This window comes from Amphibalanus amphitrite, unplaced genomic scaffold (genome assembly GCF_019059575.1).
Source record: "Amphibalanus amphitrite isolate SeventyFive unplaced genomic scaffold, NRLGWU_Aamphi_draft 000334F_arrow, whole genome shotgun sequence".
Classification (NCBI taxonomy): domain Eukaryota; kingdom Metazoa; phylum Arthropoda; class Thecostraca; order Balanomorpha; family Balanidae; genus Amphibalanus; species Amphibalanus amphitrite.
Window position 1 is genome coordinate 215,946 of NW_024881829.1, and position 21,746 is coordinate 237,691.

Below are 21,746 nucleotides of genomic sequence, written 5' to 3' on the forward strand. Positions count from 1 at the left end.
AGCCGGTCACCGCGAGGTCGATGATGATAGCAGTTTGTCCGTTGTCGATGGCTGAGAGCGTGCACTTTCCTCGATCCAGCTCTCGATCACTGTCGTACTGGATCTTCCCTCGTCAGCTGCTGCCCGTCGCGCTCCTCCCGTCGTACTCCATCCTCCATGCACTGCCGTGTCCTCTGCGCTCCGCCCAGTCGGACTCGATCTTCCGTGCACTCCGGTGTCCTGTGCACTCCTCGGTACCTCCTCCATGACTGTCCCGTTCCTTTATACCCAGATTACTATCGCGTTGGTGTTCCAGGTGTGATAAGCATGGCTAGATAATTCGTCGGTGTGGCGTGATAGGCCTAGTATCTTTATCTGTATGATGACTCATGAGTGGCATCGGTCCTGGTTATTGACTTTCTCCCAGCTGGTTGTAATTGGGCCGGGTGCAGTGCTTATCACTGTTGCTATCTTCTTGCCATCTGTCGAGCACACCTTTGTTCTGCTGGGAAGCTGAGGTACACTGTCCGGCGTCGGCGCTTTATTGCTTGGTTTGGTTGTAATCACGATATCTCGGGTATTGGTTCATATGTATGGTCCGCCATGGTCATTGAACTTCCCAGCTGTTCCTGTTTTGGCCGAACGCTTGTGATATTAGCGAATTCGTCAGTTATTACTCTGTTTGCTGGACGCTCATTTGTCCCAGCTGCCGTCTAGTATCAGTAGTCCCCGACCGTCGGCGTCGCTGCTCGTCAGGGGAATGCCAGATATGGGCATTGGCGTGCCCCACTCTCGGCACGGAACATCTGCTCTTCTGGACGTACCTATTTGCACCTCCGATTCCGCAGGGAGGGTGACTGGGAAATTTGGTTAGCGTCTGTCGGCGGCTGATAACTTCGTCGGCGTGAGTGTAATTTGATGGCTTGACGCCTTCTATTTGCGGTACTTGCGGCATGATACGGCCCGAGGGGTCCCTGCGTCAGCTGTTTCTCGTTTGACATGCTCACACCGGTGTCGATCCACTAGGTCGAGGCGGTGCCGGTGGCGATATCCCAGGCGCAGGTGCAGAGGGTTGGCGCACAGGATGCCGGCCGATTGCGCTTTGGAGAGATAAAGTTCCGTTATGAGCTTTTCCTGTAGATGCGGGCGGGGAGGCGGCAGTGTTTACAGCTCTGCAGTGCCAGGTGTAGCCCGTTTTTGGCGTGGCCACCCAATTGGCGTGCGACCGATAAGAGGGGTCGGCGCTACGTCGGGTCCAGGTGGGGTAGGCCATCTGCCGCCTGCGCCCTGTTGACCCGCGTTATCCATGAATGTGTCGGGAATTGAAGCGCCGTTCTTCTCTCACTTTTGCGTGTTTGGCTTTTAGTCTCACACCAATATGCATGCCTTATGATTCTGTCAATTCCTGTAAGCTGTGATTCGAAAAAATGTGGCCTCCGTCACATTTTCACTCGAGATATCATGATAGCGACCAGAACAAGCAATGAGGCGCCGACACCGGGTAACATGACGCCCGCAGGGACAAAGCGGCAAGCAGCACAGGTGCTCCGCTAGAACTGGGGGACACCTGCGCCCATATGACGCATTCGCTGGACGAGCAGCGTCGCCGACGGTCGGAGACCACGCCGGTGTGACGGAAGGACAGCTGGGACAATAGGCGTCCAGCAAACAAAGCCTCTCACGCCTCTCCTTCTCCAGCGGGACAAAGGAGCGAAATACGAGACCACACGGACAGGTGTTCCACCGAAAGGATCGCGGGTCGATGGCCAACTATATCAGGCATTCACCAGAGTGGCATCGACGCGGCAGACCACCTGCAAAGCAGAAAAGTCAGCACAGGAGAAGCACCCCGAAAAAAAACAAAGTGTATGAGACAGGTGGCAAGGAGATAACCAACGTCATAACTGCGGCGTTCGGGCAAACTACAACCAGCTGGAGAAAAACAATAACCAGGACCGACCCCACTCACGATTCAGTATGCGGAGCAGAGATACGCGTCATATCACACAAGCCCTAACAAAGGAGAAAGAAAAAGCACCCTTGCCAAACGACAAGCTGACACCGATGAATTATCAAGTCTACGGTATCACACAGCTGCCGGGACCTATACGATAGCGGTTCTGGGTATAAAAAGAGGAAGCGGTGCTTGGAGACCTGCGGACATCGATCGCTCATTGCTGATCTGTTCCGTCCCCTTTGCATCACTACCTGTGCTGAGAGCACCCGTGGCTTCGCGCCCGGCGCTGCTCCACCTCAAAATTGGGTTCTAAAATCTTCACTTGCCTAGTGGAACCTAAATTGGGGAACTGACATATACAGTACTGGCGCCCTAAACGTGGGGCATTGCAATTGACTTTCAACACGAAGGCAGCAGAGTTGCTTGAACCGAAGAACCCAGAAAACGAAGATGCAGACACGACACCAAACGCAGACAAGTATCATGCTGAGGGAAGATGCACATCAAGTGCAAGATAAGCAAATTGGATTCCACAAATAGCAAAATGTGGGGAAGCAAATGTACTGAACCAAGTTTGAAAAGCCATCGGGACGAAAAATGCAGAGGGCCATCATAGCGAGCGACGGGAACAGTTTCCGGAAGGAGCTCCTCACATAGAAGAGAGAAGGCAAAAGATGCAAAATGGAGCAGGCAAAGTTTATCTCCGCTACGATGACAGCCGACTGGAAAATACAAGCAAGCAGACTCTTATATATGTACGAATGCAGCTCTCTCGCCTTCTCCTAAAATAATTACTCATTACAAAAAAAATCGCGATCCGGTCAGCAAGATCACAAGTTTTTCCTTCAATGCAATGTCCCTCAAAACAGCATTCTTCCGTGTTCCATGAAGAAGATGCAAATCGTTTGTTATGTTTGCAGTTATTCAGCAACCTACGTTCCATGACCCTAACCTGCACCGTGGAATGAAGTCACCGCAATTGAACAAGAACGGAAATCAAGAGGCAGCCTGCCCTGATAGCAAGTCATTGAGTCAGCTCAGCGGAACATGTCATCATATACTACTGACCTGTCATCTATTCTTATTATCCCAACGATCCCAACCATCCCACGACGCAAAGATCCAACCCCAAGGAATATCCAGCCATTCATCAATCAAGAACCGCGGCTCAATGTCCGCTCAGAATACCTCTCTCATGTCTAACAGCAGGCACGGGCGTCGCCATAAGCCTGGCCGCCTCACTACGAGAGCCGACTGGAGCCGAGAACGACAGACGTGGCGGAATGCGGCGTGCAGCACGTGCAAGAAAAGGCCCACGCCGAATCACTGGACTTCAACAGTCCGGGGGACACTGGACACCAGCCTGCATTCTCGGAAGCTAGAGCAGCAGCGGTCAAACAGTATAGGTGGGATGGAGTGTTCGAGGATCTTATCATGTGACATGTCATTGCGGCGTGGTAGTAGAAATAAGGGGGCTTTGTGTAAGCGAGCTGTGGGGAGATTAGGTAAAATACTGTTTGCTTTAGTGTTACTAGGTAAAACACACCTACTGTTTGCTTCGTGTAAAAGCATAGGAACAATGGCATTCTCTATCGTTGCGTCGGCGTTAAAAGCTATGTTGCAATCGATTGCGTGAACAGTGTTTAGAACTTAGATGGTTAAATTATGTCTGTATGTTAGCCCAAAAACAATAACCATAGTCATGAACCATCAGCCGGCATCAGCCCACGATTAGTGTACGGTTCTCCAGTAAAAGTCTTGTTGGTTTTGCTTTTTCGGAAATATTTGGTCCTATATAATGTTCAAATGCATAAGTATCAACCCGAATTATGTGTATGCACTTTTACCACGAGACTGTGAAATTTCATCGTTGTATGCCAAATACTTTCCGAGATATTCACCAAAAACCTCATTTTCTGCCATTTGGGGTATTCTGGCCGCAATCTTCCTGGGATCGCCTATGACATCCATGGTGCCACCTAGCGAGAGGGACGCGGAAACACAAAATCATGAATGAATCGAGCGCGTAGTAAACGGTGTATGGAAGGGAGACTCGGCGGAGGCTATCCGGGTGTCCGGCGCGCGGCGCGCCCTTAGGCATCGGCCGACCCTTCGGACCGCGTGGGGTCAGAGGTCGCGCTCGGGAAGTCTCGGCTCTGGGTTTTAGCGCTGTGCAGTCAGGAAGCGAGGGGAGGATGGCGCTAGCCCGACTGCTAGTATCTCGGCTGATTCGTGTGGGGTGGAAGGGATCACAGAACGGGATGGTGGCTAGTGGTGGATGATGGGATGGTGGTTAGGTTAGTGCGTACTGCGTAGAACGTAGCTGAACATGCTTTTTTCATGGCAAACAACATGCAGCATAATGTGCGGGATTATGCCAGAACTCATACAAAAAGGAGCTAATATCTCGGCCGAGGGAGTGGATGAGTGTCGTGACAAAGCATGACGATGCTGCCAAAATCGGGATGCTTTTTTGCCCCTATTTTTTTTTTAACCCTAACATGCAGCGCTTGATCCGAACTTAGAGGTCCCCGACTGACCTTAGACCTTAAAATCGCACCCGTCCGGTGCGCCATTTTTTCTTCAGGGGCGCTCTTCTTGGTTGTATCTGTTCTTACCAATAACTAAAGCAAATCGAATGTATAATAAAAAGGCATACCTCAAACACAGTTTTATTCACATCCGCTTGTGTGCATACTTGTTTTGACCTATACCTTCTCGCATCATAATATATCACTTCAGTGCTTAACCCTCAACGGAATTTTGGGTTTTCTGCATATACCCCGGCCGAGGGGGGAAGGGGGCGATTACGACCCCTCTCCGTCTTTTTGCCCCTAATTGAGCTAGCGCCTTGCGGATAAAACTGAGCGCGTGCGTCGTATGAGATGCAGCAACTGGTACCCGAGTTGAATGTCTCAAGTCCACCGATAAACTCTGAGGTCAAGTAATAAGTGCTCCAAGTCGCGGGATCGGTTTTTGGTAAACAACTTCATCATAAGTGGTTACAGAGCCAAGATAATGGCACCATCGAGTTTTGCATGCTCAAGCGCGTCTATACGCTTTGTTTTTGTTGAGGTCAATTTAAGGTGTTTACCTCAGGTCATGTCAGGGCAGAGCCACTCAGGCCACGAGGCTGGCTCAAGGAGGTCATATCGCTTCTTCGATTCGGTAGGTCCTTACAAGTGGTGTCAATCGGAACTTGAATCTTCGGAATTCCGATTTTGTCCAATGTCCAATTCGGAATTTGGTTGGACAAATGACAGCAAGCTTTGGACAACTTTAGACGTCACTTGCCTCACCTCAGTATTTTTATAAAGTAATCGTGTTCGACATTGATTGGCGAATAGAAAGCTCAGCTTTCGATATGATTAACACTTTTGAGCTCGTAGAAGTGCATTAAAAGCAAATTAAATAACAATGTTGACTGTAAACCATTGCGTAGATTTCGGACATCTTTGGACACATGGTTGGCTTGGTCATTTTTGGACTACAGTCGACGTAAGCTTTGGACATCGGACGGACATTGGACATTGATTTTCTTGAACTGACACCACTAGACTCCTTACAAGTCCACTGGTGGCTTCCCGACTCGCTAGCTCAATTTGATCGGGACTTTTTGGTGAAATCTCCTGTGACCTTAGTGACGTCATCAATGAAGTCGCCTAACTTTAACCCTCGCATGTGTAGGGGGGGGGGGTCGGATGGACCCCCCCATGGTTTTTCGCGAATAACTCGCGTAAAAAGCGGCCGATCGCGACGAAACTTTCAGTACCCTCGCATTGATCAATTTTACACCTACCCTGAAAATTTCATGACCCTGACCCAAATGACCTTTGACCTGTGACCTCTTTTCCGAGACCATGTTTGGCCGGAATCGCGATTTCGCGTATGTCGGCTCGCACTAGCCGCGTGTTTGCAAGCTTTTCGTGGTTTCAAACGTTCAAACATGTGATTTTATGTTACTCCCGTGTGTGTCAAGGTCACCTGAAGGTCAGGTCAGGTCATTGACCTTTGGTGACCTCGGGTGACCTCGGGTCACTTTTTCGAGTTTTACATGTTTCTAGGCTAGTTTTTGGAGCTGAATTCGAATTTAGCAACCATTTGAACATTTACGAAGTAGTTTTGGTGACTTCGTAACATGTTACGAAGCTGTCAGAGGCGGTTGACACGTACTACGAATACCCGTCACGACGCCTACTGGTTGACCTGACCTGACCTGACCCGACCTGGTCTAAATGCTTCAAGACATCATCTGTGATCAAAACTAACACGATATTCGTGATCAGCACCCCGAAAAACCCCTTAGCAGCCACACTTTACGACTTTCTAACAGGTCCCGATTTTCCCGACTTTGGGTCATTGACCTGACCTGGAAGGTCAACCAATGACCTAGGACCTTAAAATTGGGTATCATCGGCTTCCTCTCGTCACGGGCAACACGCTCGTTTTTTCCGCGAAGCTCTAGCTCGATCAGGGGCCAAACGGCAAGGGGGGTCCAACCGACCCCCCCCCCCCCTACACATTAGAAGCTGGCAAACGCCGCACACATGCGAGGGTTAAGAATGGAAAAGTGAATGCTGGGGCTTGCAAATATTGTATAAAATCGCGAATTCCTGCGCTTGAGACAGCTTTAGATGGTTTCCGGCGCCAAAATAACAGTTTTCATATTTTGCGTTGCGTGACCGAGAGGTTGCGTGACCCGCGTGACCGACCTGACTTCAGGTGACTCTTAAGAAAATACGAGATAGCTGCATACAAGTTGTGAGGCCTCTGGGAGATAGTACTAGATCATATAAGCTTCATTCCCCGTTGAAAATTCCCCTGGCACGAAAGGTGCTGCGACGTCGCGACATTTTGGGACCTTACAGAGGTTCACTTTTGACGTCATTGGTCAATGGCCTGACCTTAACCTTCGCACTTGTAGGAGGGTGTCGAACAGACCTCCTACCCTCAGTTTTTCGCAAATAACTCGCGCAAAAAGCGGCTGATTGCGACGAAACTTTCAGTACCCTCGAGTTAATCAATATATCGCCTACCCTATAATTTGCATGACCCTGACTCAAAAGACCTTTGACTTGTGACCTGTTTTCCGAGGCCATGTTTGGCCGGAATCGCGTTTTGGCGTATTTCGAGTAGAGCGCGTTTTATTGTCTTTTTGTGGCTTTAAGCGATCAAACATGTGAAAGGTTGATCCCATGGATTCTAGTGGGTATCAAGGTCACGTGAAGGTCAGTCAGGTCACTGACCTTTGATGACCTTTGTTCACTCTTTCGAGTTCTACATGTTTCTAGGTTAGATTTCGGAGTTGATTTCGCATTTAGAAACCGTTTGAACATTTAAGAAGTAGTTTTGGTTCCCTCGTAACATGTGACCTGACCTGACCTGGCCCGACCTGGCCTAAATGCACAAAAACATCATCTGTGATCAAAACTAACTTGAATTTCGTGATCAGCACCCCGCAAAACCCTATAACAGCTTCACTTTACGAAGCTCTAACAGGTCCCGATTCCCCGACTTTTGAGTTATATTGACCTGTCAACCAATGACCTAGGATCTTAAAATTGGGTATCATCGGCCTCCTCTCGTCACGGGCAACACGCTCTTTTTCCGCGAAGCTCTAGCTCGATTAGGGGCTGAACGGCAAAGGGGTCCAACGGACCCTCCTCCCCCCCCCCTTTACGATAGACGCTGACAAAACACCAATATGGGCGAGGGTGAAAATACAGCTGCTGTCATAAAAATTCAGCTTGAATCAAAGGTCAGGCTTGCCAAATTTCAGCTCTCGCAGCTATCAACAAAAATAAACATGTGGAGGCGACACCCGCCTCCCCCCTCCCCCCCTCTCTCCTCTCGGCCACTGCCAGCGAGGTTTTAAGCGTATCATACATGTTACAAAGCATCATATCAAGATGACACAGCCCAGCAGTCATATGCACTGAACAAAAACGTATTACCCACGCTAGTCTATCGGCACCATAGCACATGGTCGAGACTGTCGTCGGCCACGGACGCGCACTCGACCAACCCTCTGAGCCCGTTGACTGCGGGTGACCTTGACATGTCAAGCCTGATCGGCGCACAGTGGGCCGATATGCCATTCTAGCGCGACAGGGCCTGAATCTTTGAACGGAACCCTCGGTTTTTCGCGAGTAATTCGCGTAAAAAGCGGCCGATCGCAACGAAACTTTCAGTACCCTCGCGATAATTAATTTCACAGCTAACCTGAAAATTTCATGACCCTGACCTTAATGATCTTTGACCTGTGACCTTCTTTCGAGACCATGTTTGGCCGGAATCGCGATTCAGCGTATGTCGGCTCGCATTAGCCGCGAGTTTGCAGTCTTTTCGTGGTTTAAAGCGTTCAAGCATAGGGTATTATGTTGCTCCCATGCATTAGGGTGGGTGTCAAGGTCACCGGAAGGTCAGGTAAGGTCATTGACCTTGGATGACCTTGGGTCAATTTTTCGAGCTTTACATGTTTCTAGGCTAGTTTTTGGAGCTGAATTCGAATCTAGCAACCATTTGAACATTTACTATGTAGCTTTGAAGCCTTCGTAACATGTTACGAAGCTGTCAGAGGCGGTTGCCACCTACTACAAATACCCGGCAAAACCCTTACTGGTTGACCTGACCTGACCTGACCCGACCTGGCCTAAATGTATTAAGACATCATCTATGATCATAAATAACATTATATTCGTGATCAGCACCCAAAAAACCTATAGCAGCCACCCTTTACGACGTTCTAACTTGTCCCGATTTTCCCGACTTTTGGGTCATTGACCTGACCTGGAAGATCAACCGATGACCTAGGGCCTTACAAATGGGTATCATCAGCTTTCTCTTGTCACGGGCAACACGCTCGTCTTTTCCGCGAAGCTCTGGCTCGACCAGGGGCGAAATGGCAGGGGGGTCCAACGGACCCCTTCTATACGTTCGCGGCTGGAAGAACACCACTAGGGGCGAGGGTTAAGCCAAATCTGAGGGCTTATTTCAGAAAGACCGCTAAAAGAGCAATTGAATGCACTTTTCCGCGACGATATAGCTCTATTGGTCCCCGAGGTAAGGGCCGGTGTTTCGAGAAATGTTGTTATATGCAACATTTTACCTTTGATGACCTCTGGTGACGTGACCCTTGACCTGACCTAGAAATGACTAATTACGCTATCTGGAATTTCGGGCGCTCTTTCGAATGCCACTTACTACGTGTCGCTATGTGGCCCAGGAGCCGAGTTAGAAGGGGAGTGTTCAATCAACACCTCCCGGCCCGGCGCGTTTGACGCCAAGCACCGGTCCGGCGCGGGTTGAGCGTATTTACAAATTGCAACCGAGCTCCGCCGTGGGGTAAGGTGGGCAGGGGTTTTCGCACTACGGCTGCGGTTGAACTACCGTCTGTGGTAGAAACTTCAGGATGATGGCGCGTTTCATACGAAATCTGGCGCAATGCTTGTTTGCTTCTGAGTTCTGAACTTGTAGTGAGAGATCTTGAAGTGGGAGTGTTTCAATAATAATTTGCGGATTATTTGAGTTTCTTGACATAAAAATAGAATAATATTATGAAACATTGTGTGGAAACTGCAAATACTGATATAATCAATTGCTTAGTTTGGGAATTGATACACATTTTACAGAGGTTTGTCTGGCAAATGGTGAAACAAACTTCAAGCTTATCATGATCTGAAGCTGTTACAACAAATCAGAAATGTTCTGATGTTACATAGTACCTTGTTGGAAAGACTGGAGCATGGTTCAAGATGATGTAAAAATTCAAGATGTGTACAAAAGCTTATGACTGAAGAGCGAAAACAGTTCTATATGATGGCTCAACCAAACATGGAAATGGATGATAAAAGTAGAGTTTCAACATTTCAGCATGTGAGAATAGCTTCAGAACTTCATAGTCCTTGTAGTATTGCATTCTCCACATGTACTGTTTTAGGTTTTGTTAGGGTATTTCAATTTCAATGTGTCAGTTGAGATATTGACGGATTGCGGACAAAATTTAGAATCATTGCAATGCATGGTAGATAGGTACTTGATTGGTAAAAAGGTATGTGTTGAATGCCACAAGAAGGTTTTTTATTATTTAATATTTGGTCATTGTTGTACCTGCAAAAATGCAAGCTTACTAGCACCTAGTTACTGAATCAAATCAAAAGAATTTGCTATGAGCGTAAATATGTACCTGCAAAGTATGTCAATAAATTTGTGTGATGTTGACCAGAGAGCTGTATCATTTGGGCATTTATGTTTCTTACATTAGGTGTTAAGCATAGTAATTACGGATCAACTTTGTGTCAATATCTTCAATGCACAGTGTCTATAGCATGTCTACAACCCTCACTGATCCTGCTATAGCTATGGTCATTTGGCACCAGCAAGACCACTGACCAAGGGCATGAACTTCACAGTTGCGCAGCCTTTTTGTCATGTACCACCAGTCACATTTCTTTTCTTTTTTACTTAATGCCAATAGCAGTGCACACAACAATGTGCAGAGGGCAGGGCCTACACAAAAACATGATTAGTGTGCACTATGCAGTATGCACAGCATTATACCCTGATTGTTTGAATCTTCTGATCACTCAACAAGTCAACAGTCAGGAGACAATTATTAAATAGCACATTTATTATACATCACTTGTCAAACCAGAGCATGATGACCCAGGGCATCATTTTCCAGTAAGGCACCTCTGCAGGTGTTGTTGTAGGTTAGGTTGAATTGGGTTAAGCTGGGCGAAGTAAGGTGGTTAGGATCAAGATTCTTACAGATACACTTTTGAACACAGTCTTTATGCGTCAGTTTGTTTTACGCGTCATATCTGAAACATGTTTCGTGAGGCTCCAAAACCATTCAATTCATCTCCTTCAAAAGAAGTGTTTTGTAACATTTTCGATATGTTTTTTTTGGCTTAATTGCTAGCTCCACTTCATCTTATCTTGCGTGAGGATAGTCATCACTCGGGGACCAGTCGTTGAAAGCAAGGAACAACGACGAGAAGAAGGTCTTGCAAAAAGTCGCAGCGATTGCATTGAGCATTAAATGACGAAAATATTTTTACCCCCCACCGCCTCAGGCGATCACGTGCTGTCACCCACCTGGTTAGGATCAGGTCAGACCATAAGGCGTGGTCAGGTTGATTTTAATCTTTTATCTAATTTGACATAGATACCTGTTACCTATGTTTTTGCTCCAGCCTGAACTTCATTAGGTAATGAGTTCATTTTGTTTTGCGTTTTTGTCCCTTATGTTTTGCCCCATAGGCCAGGGTGGAGCTTTTCCAGAGAAGTTGGTGGGGCAAAAACCGTCAAACTACAATGCCCGGTTGTTAAGTTAGATAATGTGCAACACTGGTCACTGAATCAATTCTTTTAATTACAGAACTAACATTTCAATAGCATTACACAGACATTTCACAGCTCCTCAATGCGAACAAGATTGGTTTGCAAGCAATGGAGTTCTACAAATCAGCAAAAGTTGGAGGGGCAGAACGCTAATTTTGTTTCTCTGACAGCTTCGTAACATGCTACGAAGGCACCAAAACTACTTCAGTGCAGGGTGTAACGAAATTATCCGGACATCTACTTTTCGCCATATCTGTTTGCACAGTTTCTTTCTGATGTTAGAAGTGGGAATATTTGATGAATACGTGCCTCTGCTATCGGGTATTCAACTCAGCAGTAACCTGACCTTGTCATGTGACTCTTGCTCTGAGTAGGGGTCGATTCACAGACGGGTTCACATGGTAGTTTTCGTCCAAGGCAGTTGCGAGAAAGGGATACAATATCTCCTTTCGTGGTAAAATTGCATGGCGGTATCCACGGCGTCATGAGCCAGAAGCTGGTCTGCCAGCAGCTGGACATCAGCAGCAGTCAATTGCACATCTGCCTGAGGCGTATTAAGCTGGGACTTCGGTGGCAGACTCAGCCCGGCCGCGACCACAAAAGCCGCCCTTTGTCAAGTGGTGAGGAGAGTCATCAAAATAACGGCAAGGTAACGGCACCAATCAATCCGCAAATTGACTCGAATTCTTACCAAGTCAGATAATAAGAGGTCCCATATCATGGTTCACCGCTACCCGCCCTTTACCTTGGTTCTAGTGCCCTTCAAACGATTCCAGGACAAAAAGTCAAAAGACAAAATGTCAAAAGACAAAAAGTCAAATGCAAAAAGTCAAAATGGATAAAAGTCAAATGGATAAAAGTCAAATGGATAAAAGTCAAAAAGGATAAAAGTCAAAAGACAAAAAGTCAAATGGCAAAAAGTCAAAACGTCCAAAAGTCAAAAATGCAAAAAGTCAAATGGCAAAAAGTCAAAATGGCGAAAAGTCAAAAACGCAAAAAGTCAAAAGCAAAAAGTCAAATGGCGAAAAGTCAAAATGGCAAAAAGTCAAAAACGCAAAAAGTCAAAAGCAAAAAGTCAAATGGCAAAAAGTCAAAATGGCGAAAAGTCAAAAAAGAGAAAAGTCAAAAGCAAAAAAGTCAAATGGCAAAAAGTCAAAATGGCGAAAAGTCAAAAACGCAAAAAGTCAAAAGCAAAAAGTCAAATGGCAAAAAGTAAAAAAAACGCGAAAATTCAAAAGACAAAAAGTGAAAAAACGGCAAAAAAGTCAAAATGATAAAAATCAAATGGAAAAAGTCAAATAAGAAAAAGTCAAAAGTAAAAAGTCATATATAAAAAAAAACATAAGACAAAAAGTCAAATGATCAATGTCAAAATTCCTAAAAGTCAAAAACCATAAGCCAAAAGCAAAAAGTCAAAACCGCAAAAGGTCAAATTGATAAAAGTTAAATGGAAACAAGTCAAAAATCAAATATGTAGAAAGTCAAAAGAAAAAGTCAAATATTACCTAATAATTTGTATTGTCTTATTGTAAAACGAAACTTAAAAAAACCTTAGTCAAAGCCACTTGAAGTGAAAACGGTTAAATTCAAATGGAAATAAGATAAACAAGAGATAGTCAAAAGTCAAGAGTCGTTCATTGTATCATTGTAAAACATATGCATCAACCCTCGCATGACCAGCGGGTCGATGCGACCCGTGACGCTTTCTCGCGATAGCTTCCGAACGACGCGGCGGATCGTGATGAGAATTTGCAAAGCTGATGGGGCAACCCTTGCGCATATTTTAGTACTAGATGCCGGCATCACTACCGTGTTGCCTTGGACCAGAATCGGAGGCGAAAATGTTTGGAATGAGTGAGATTCGAACCCGCGACCTTTCTATTTGTAAAGAGTTTTTTGGTCATATCACGTGCTGCGTTTACGCTAGAGCGCTCATTCTTTCAGCATCTTGTAGCGCTTCTCGAGTTCTATCAGTGTGCCAAGTTTCATGGTGCTAGCTCAATAGATGACGGTTTTTAGAGCGTTTTCAGTGAAAAACGTTTTTTGCCTCTGGCACGTGCAGCTTGCACCCCTCCGGGACCGAACCCCCCTAGGATGAAGGTTCACTATGGGAAGCATGTGGCCTGTGAGTATGGCGGCTGTATCATCATCCGTTTGGCCTGTAGCCCTGACAACAAATTTTTGCAGAGCCCCACGTGGCGGCATGTGACACGTGACACGTGGCACGGATCGCCACGTGACCGACGCCATCGTCTTTCCGGCGGATCGTTGCGTCTAATGGTACCAACCCCGTCCCGATCGGACCAGCCGTTTCGACGCCACGCGGGCGCTGCTGGCGCGGCGGCGCGCACTGCTCGGCCCGCGCGCCGAGTAGGGGAGAGTGGGGTAATTTGGCCGGTGGTGTAAATTGGCCGCCCCCACCTGTACGAAAGCTGAAAAAGGTGAATGAAATAACTTTGGTCTCTATTCATTTGTCATCGGCAGAACTAACTCGAAGACAAATGTCAAAACTTACCCACTCTTAGTTTTATTCAAAATTAATAATACGTGAATTTCGTTAGAAAATGGTAACTTTTACTTCCGTTAAAAAATTTGTATAACATGTAGTATTTGGGCTGTAAACGAATTCCAACATTATAGCGCCATTCTTGAGGGTGTTCAGCGGTTCCAAGAACAATTTCATGTAGTTCTGTAAAGCCATGACAACTTTATAGACAAAAATTTTCAGAACGGCAATGTGGGGTTATTTGGCCGGGTATAGCGGGGCAACTTGGCCGGTGCGCTCAGAGTAACTATGCTGGGACGGCCGTGTTGTCATGTACCGGGGTTACATGAGCGATCCGTTCCAAATACGCACTACGCTAATGCGCATCAGCTCCCCACAAACGGATCTACGGCACCGGTTACATGAGACTAATTCGTTTTATCTACGTCAAACGGATCTTGTTTGGCTCACCCGGGCTGACTCCTCGACGGCCGGTAATTCGTATCACAAACGGAATAGGATTAGCGTACAGTCATGGCGCAGTTGCGGCATTTACCGGGACGACTGAGCTAAATTTTAAATACTTATATCATTTGATAGGCTCAAAAACATTTAAAATTAACATGAAATCAAAAAATGAAAACAAAGTTTTCTTGTTTTAAGTCAGTGGGCACTGATTCGCCATGCAGCGACAGCAGGGTGGTCAGAAAAAAATTATCTATAAAAATATTTCATTCATTTTATTTCACATGCAAAGACTAAACCAAAATACCACATTTTTTTTGCTATTTTCTACGAGGCAGCCAATAAAAAAATGCTTAGTATTTTGCATTTTGACGCTTCCAGTCAGCAAAGAATAGTCCTTGTGAAATACGGCCCGAATCGTGTGCCTCGGACGTTTCGGTTACATGAGCGATCCGTTCCAAATACGCACTACGCTAATTCGCATCAGCTCCCCAAGAACGCATTCAGTGCACCGACTACATGAGCAAATTCGTATCAGTGACGTCAAACGGATCTAGTTTGGCTCTCGGCCCGATGCGCATTACAAACGGAATAGCATGCAAATGTGGCGCACTTCCGTAGCAATAGTGGTGACTGAATTAAAAACTTAATATCTTATGTCTGTTTTGCATTTAATCTGCTCAAAACATTCTCAATTAACTTAACAAAAAAAAAGTTAAACATAAAGTTGTCTTGCTTCGACTCATTGAGCACTTGCCTCTCTTGATTCGTCCTAGTGCTGTCAGAAAAATGTTTCAACTGAAAGTACTTTGATATTTTCTTTTTGGTTTTCACTCTATTTATTTGTGAAAACTTGACAAAATACCGACATATTTTTTTAATTATTATTTCAAAAGAAGCAAATGAAAAAAATACCCATTATTTTGCATTTTAATGTTTCTTTTTGGAAAGAAATAGTTCCTGTAATACGTATCTTGGTCCTATTCGCTTCTAAGCCTCTTTCCCTGCGGATTTTGTTCGGACCGCCGATTCGTATTAGCAGGTGGATACATGAGTCGGTAGTACGCTCCTGATTCGCATTAGCGGTGAATCCGATCGTGATACGTATTTGCTTTGCTCATGTAACCGCGGATCGGATCACCGATTCGTACTAGCAGGTGGCTACATGAGTCGGTAATGCGTTCCTAATTCGAATTAGCGGCTAAATACGTATTTACTGTGCTCATGTAACCCCGATAATTGTCAATTATACCATAAAGGACATGATTCATGACCAACTTTGACTACCTTGATGCCATATTTCCTATTGGACAGCTGTAAGGGCATGTGACGTCATCAAAGGTTACCTAACGATTTTTTGCTAGTAAATACTTACAGAAAAAAGATACAGCCGCGCAAATGGTCTCATTGTGTTCAGCTCGTCAAGGCGCATCGAATGATATACATGACATACATGATGACATGATGACTCACGTAACCTTGAGGTCAAGCGACCTGAGGTAACGTGACCTGAAGCCAACCTTTGACCTTGACCTCTCGAGGTCAACACATACATGTTTCGATGCGGAATGACGAGAGAATTACGATGGTACTTTTAGTTTTGGCCTAGCTTGATTACTTCAAAAGTTATTCGTAAAAAAAACTGTCATCGCATCTAGAGCAGCTATTTTGACTATTTTCGACCCCTGTGACGGCTGAGTCAACCTCCAAAATGCTTCAAATGCGTCGTAGGACATGCGTCATTGCTGAATGTGAAGCTGACTCGCCTATAACAAAAATCATGGCCTCAAACTAACACCGGCCAAATTGCCACACACCCCCGGCCAAATAACCCTGCTAGTGGGGCAATTTGGCCGCTTTGCAGACCTTTGTGATACGTCACAATTTCAATATAAGTAGTTACTCTATCATTTCAAGTTCGCTGTCCAGTAAAGTAAAATGTATGCCACACCTGTCAGCGTTGAGAAAATGCAGAAATGTGTTGTCGTTTTTTAGTTACATCGTTTTCTAAAAAAGCGGCCAAATTACCCCACTCTCCCCTATACGGTGGTGAACCGGCATTGTCGAGCGGCCATCAGACGTGACCACGCGGCATACTATGCTGACCAGCTGCGTGAGGCAGGACCGGCGAGGATGTGGACAGGACAGTGCTGCGGCCGGTGATCGGGGCGGGGAAGAGTGCCACTGCTGCTGCGCCAGCGTGCACACCGGAAGCGCTCAACGCGTATTATGTGAGCGTGGGCCCCACCACCGCAGCCAGCGTCCCTGCCCCGCTGCTGCGGACCCCGGTACCTGTCAGAATCCCTCGCGTACTCACATGTTCCTTACAACTTCAGTGGGTAGGGTACGTTGCGCTGTATAATATTTTTCAAAAGATGAAAAGATCGATGCTTCGACTTTTATCCTTTTGACTTTTTATTTCAGACTTTGATTTCGACTTTTCTATTTTATACTTTTTTCATTTTGGACCCCGGTACCTGTCAGAATCCCTCGCGTACTCACATGTTCCTTACAACTTCAGTGGGTAGGGTACGTTGCGCTGTATAATATTTTTCAAAAGATGAAAAGCTCGATGCTTCGACTTTTATCCTTTTGACTTTTTATTTCAGACTTTGATTTCGACTTTTCTATTTTATACTTTTTTCATTTTTTGACTTTTTGTCTTTTGACTTTTACCCGTTTTGACTTTTTGCCTTTGACTTTTTGTCTTTTGCCTTTTACCCGTTTTGACTTTTTGCTTTTGACTTTTTGTCTTTTGACTTTATTCCGTTTTGACTTTTTTGTCTTTTGACTTTTACTCTTTTTTACTTTTTGTCTTTTGACTTTTTTCCGTTTTGACTTTAATCCTTTTGACTTTTTGCATTTTTGACTTTTTGTCTTTTGACTTTTACACGTTTTGACTTTTTGCTTTTGACTTTTTGTCTTTTGACTTTTTTCCGTTTTGACTTTTATCCGTTTTGACTTTTTCATTTTTGACTTTTTGCATTTTTGACTTTTTGTCATTTGACTTTTTGCGTTTTTGACTTTTGCACATTTTGACTTTTTGCTTTTGACTTTTTGTCTTTTGACTTTTATCCGTTTTGACTTTTATCTTTTTGACTTTTATCCCGTTTGACTTTTTGCATTTGACTTTTTGTCTTTTGACTATTTGTCTTTTGACTTTATTCCTTTTGACTTTTTGTCCGGTTACCCCTTCAAACTGAAGAAGACAACGAAACTGACTGGAAAACAACCAGTTCACCACCTTTGGCCTCACGCCAGGTCGTGTCCACTGTCCACTGGTCGAAGAAAGATTAGGGTAAGGTGGTCTGGTTGGATGGATAGCCGTTTCAGCTGTATTATCCTTTGAACCGTCAAATCGGCCATGTATGGGCGGCCAGCAGCTCGAACTTGCTGGCCTTCGCCGCCGTCAAACATCTGGGCAATATCCAGATCTGGAGCATGTTCAGCTGCTTAGCGATGCTCCAATAGGACATAGTGTCTCAGAATACCGCCACTAACGTCAAGTATTACCGGAGCAACTACTGGCCAATGAATGGTTGGAGACGCTCAACCAGACGGCATAGGAGGGCTCGGTTTCTGAACGCGCACTAATGCCTGATTCAAGCCACGCTGTATACATGCGGGGCGGCGCGCTACCTAAAAGTCCCTAAAAGAACGGGAAGTGATGTCGATAGATTCTGGGCTAACAACTTATGACTTGGAAAAAGTTGCGATCCCAATTCAATCGAAAACCTGTGGGCTCTTGTTCAGCAGGAGGTGTCTGAAGAGCCACCCGCCTCAAGCACCGCCCAACCGCAGGCACAGGTTTAGACGGCGACGGCGTTGGTCTGCATCAAAGTCAGTGTGCTGGAGAATCCAGTGGCGGCAATGAACATTCGCCACTGTGTTTTTATGAGAGGTGGCTACATGCTCAGTTAAAAGAAAAAGTACCAGATTGTTTTGCATTTTAATTACAGCGGGAAGAAAGGTGTCCGGATAATTTCGTTACATCCCCTGTAATGTTCAAATGGTTGCTAAATTCGAATTCAGCTCCAAAAACTAGCCTAGAAACATGTAAAACTCGAAGAAGTGAACCGAGGTCATCAAAGGTCATTGAGCTGACCTGACCTTCAGGTGACCTTGACACCCACCCTAATGTATGGGACCATCATCATATCACATATTTCAACGCTTGAAACTTCGTTTAGACTGCAAACGCGCGGCTAATGCGAGCCGACTTACGCCGAATCGCGATTCGGGCCAAACATGGTCTCTAGAAATAGGTCACAGGTCAAAGGTTATTTGGGTCAGGGTCATGAAATTTGCAGGGTAGGTGTAAAATTGATTAACCCGGGGGTATTGAAATTTTCGTCGCGATCGGACGGTTTTTACGCGAGTTGATCACGAAAAACCGATGGAGTCCTTTCAACCCCTCCCCCTATACGGGCAAGGCAAAAGCGCAACCAAAAATGCAAAAAAAAAAAAATGCACATGCGATAACCCATACTGCAAAAAAGGTGCATCATTTTTGAACGTCGCCGACAAATTGTAAATACCCCAAGCTCAGGCAGATGTATGGTGGAAAATACCCCAAGTGAAATACACTACGGCGGAAACAAAATACCCTACGGCGGAGCTCGGTTGCAATTTGTAAATACGCGGCTGCTACATCCAAAGTCGCAAAAAGTCGCAAGAAATGACTGTTGGATCTTGTAGTGCAATGACTCATTGACATGTAGCGAGATTTTCGAAGCGGTACTTTGCGGTACTTTTTTTAAAAGTCTATTTGTGTGTGACATCAATTATGTGAAATTATATTTTCGTCTTTAAATCTTTGTGGTACAAATACATCATGACCAAGTACGAGTTCGCCATTTTCATGTGGTTATGTGTGTTTTGCAGACCCGGAGCTATCGTTTGATGTATGTAAATGTGGAATTCCTCCTCAAATTGATTGTTTTCGTGGATCAAAGATACGCTGTCGAAGAGTGCGGGGGACGAGTTCGGTCCAAACGATTCCGAAGTTCGTGTTTAAGCTGAGTTTTCGCCATGAAATAGCAATTGTGTTGGAAAACAAAGACTACAGCAATGTAGTTTGATCATTTTTTGAACAATTGGTATAGGTTTCATTGCACATCCACAAAGTTCGATTTTTTTTACCCATGTCGTGCTAGACCTGGCGATCGGCCCAGAGTGCGGCGGCCGGCCGCTGTCGTGCGGTCGTTACACGCGGAGGAGAGGGAGACACAAAGTTCTACGTTATAGCTGACCTCTGACCTTTCCCTGCGCCCTGGTCACTGACCCCGCTCCATGTCACTGGGCGGTGGCATGGCGGTGGAAACCGGTTCTAGCCTCTACACATGCCACCATTCTAACCCTCCCCTCCCCACGCTACTACGCGGCGTGGAGTACGCTCGTGCGTAACTGGGCGGAGCAAGGGGTCACGCGATACAGGGGCGGAACTGGTTGCCCTCCCGCTCGCCGAGCGACCAACGACTAATTCCCTGGAGAACCGTACACGAACACAGCTAAAGAAGAAAGGAGTCAATGAAAAAAGTTGTTCAAAGGACAAACACAGACAAGAGAAAACAAAACAACAAGAGTCAAAAACAGGTAAATCGTGACGATGACTGAAGAAACCCAGCCTGCATTGGACACACGCGCAAACACACACACACACACATGCACACAAACACGCACACACACGAAGAAACAAAATTGTGGGGGCACAATTTAAAAGAAATGAGCCTGAAAATGTGACGGAAGCCACATTTTTTTTCGAATCACAGCTTACAGGAATTGACAGAATCAAAAGGCATACATATTGGTGTGAGACTAAAAGCCAAACACGCAAAAGTGAGAGAAGAACGGCGCTTCAATTCCCGACACATTCATGGATAACGCGGGTCAACAGGGCGCAGGCGGCAGATGGCCTACCCCACCTGGACCCGACGTAGCGCCGACCCCTCTTATCGGTCGCACGCCAATTGGGTGGCCACGCCAAAAACGGGCTACACCTGGCACTGCAGAGGTGTAAACACTGCCGCCTCCCCGCCCGCATCTACAGGAAAAGCTCATAACGGAACTTTATCTCTCCAAAGCGCAATCGGCCGGCATCCTGTGCGCCAACCCTCTGCACCTGCGCCTGGGATATCGCCACCGGCACCGCCTCGACCTAGTGGATCGACACCGGTGTGAGCATGTCAAACGAGAAACAGCTGACGCAGGGACCCCTCGGGCCGTATCATGCCGCAAGTACCGCAAATAGAAGGCGTCAAGCCATCAAAATTACACTCACGCCGACGAAGTTATCAGCCGCCGACAGACGCTAACCAAATTTCCCAGTCATCCTCCCTGCGGAATCGGAGGTGCAAATAGGTACGTCCAGAAGAGCAGATGTTCCGTGCCGAGAGTGGGGCACGCCAATGCCCATATCTGGCATTCACCTGACGAGCAGCGACGCCGACGGTCGGGGACTACTGATACTAGACGGCAGCTGGGACAAATGAGCGTCCAGCAAACAGAGTAATAACTGACGAATTCGCTAATATCACAAGCGTTCGGCCAAAACAGGAACAGCTGGGAAGTTCAATGGCCATGGCGGACCATACATATGAACCAATACCCGAGATATCGTGATTACAACCAAACCAAGCAATAAAGCGCCGACGCCGGACAGTGTACCTCAGCTTCCCAGCAGAACAAAGGTGTGCTCGACAGATGGCAAGAAGATAGCAACAGTGATAAGCACTGCACCCGGCCCAATTACAACCAGCTGGGAGAAAGTCAATAACCAGGACCGATGCCACTCATGAGTCATCATACAGATAAAGATACTAGGCCTATCACGCCACACCGACGAATTATCTAGCCATGCTTATCACACCTGGAACACCAACGCGATAGTAATCTGGGTATAAAGGAACGGGACAGTCATGGAGGAGGTACCGAGGAGTGCACAGGACACCGGAGTGCACGGAGCATCGAGTCCGACTGGGCGGAGCGCAGAGGACACGGCAGTGCATGGAGGATGGAGTACGACGGGAGGAGCGCGACGGGTAGCAACTGACGAGGGAAGATCCAGTACGACAGTGATCGAGAGCTGGATCGAGGAAAGTGCACGCTCTCAGCCATCGACAACGGACAAACTGCTATCATCATCGACCTCGCGGTGACCGGCTTGGTCAACAACGCCGTTCAAGTAAGAATTGCCACAGAAAGGAAGTCTGCTCAATCCTTGCCAACATGCAATCATTCAGCTTCCGTCCCTCATATATTCACTCCGTGATTTGCACCAACCGGCTGATGGTTCAGGGATACCTTTCTCGGGCTGAGCGTGAGGATTAGGCGTAACGACAACACCATGTAAGCTTCTTCTTTTTTTGGGGGGGGGGGGCAAAGCGTTGATTGGGTAAATTTATTGGGTGTCTCAATAGGACTCGGGGACTCAGTTTTTAATTGAATCGCTGTCGAATCATTGCGTCAGGGCTGGTCGGAATGACGAATTATGTTGCGCGATGGAAAGGCTTGTTG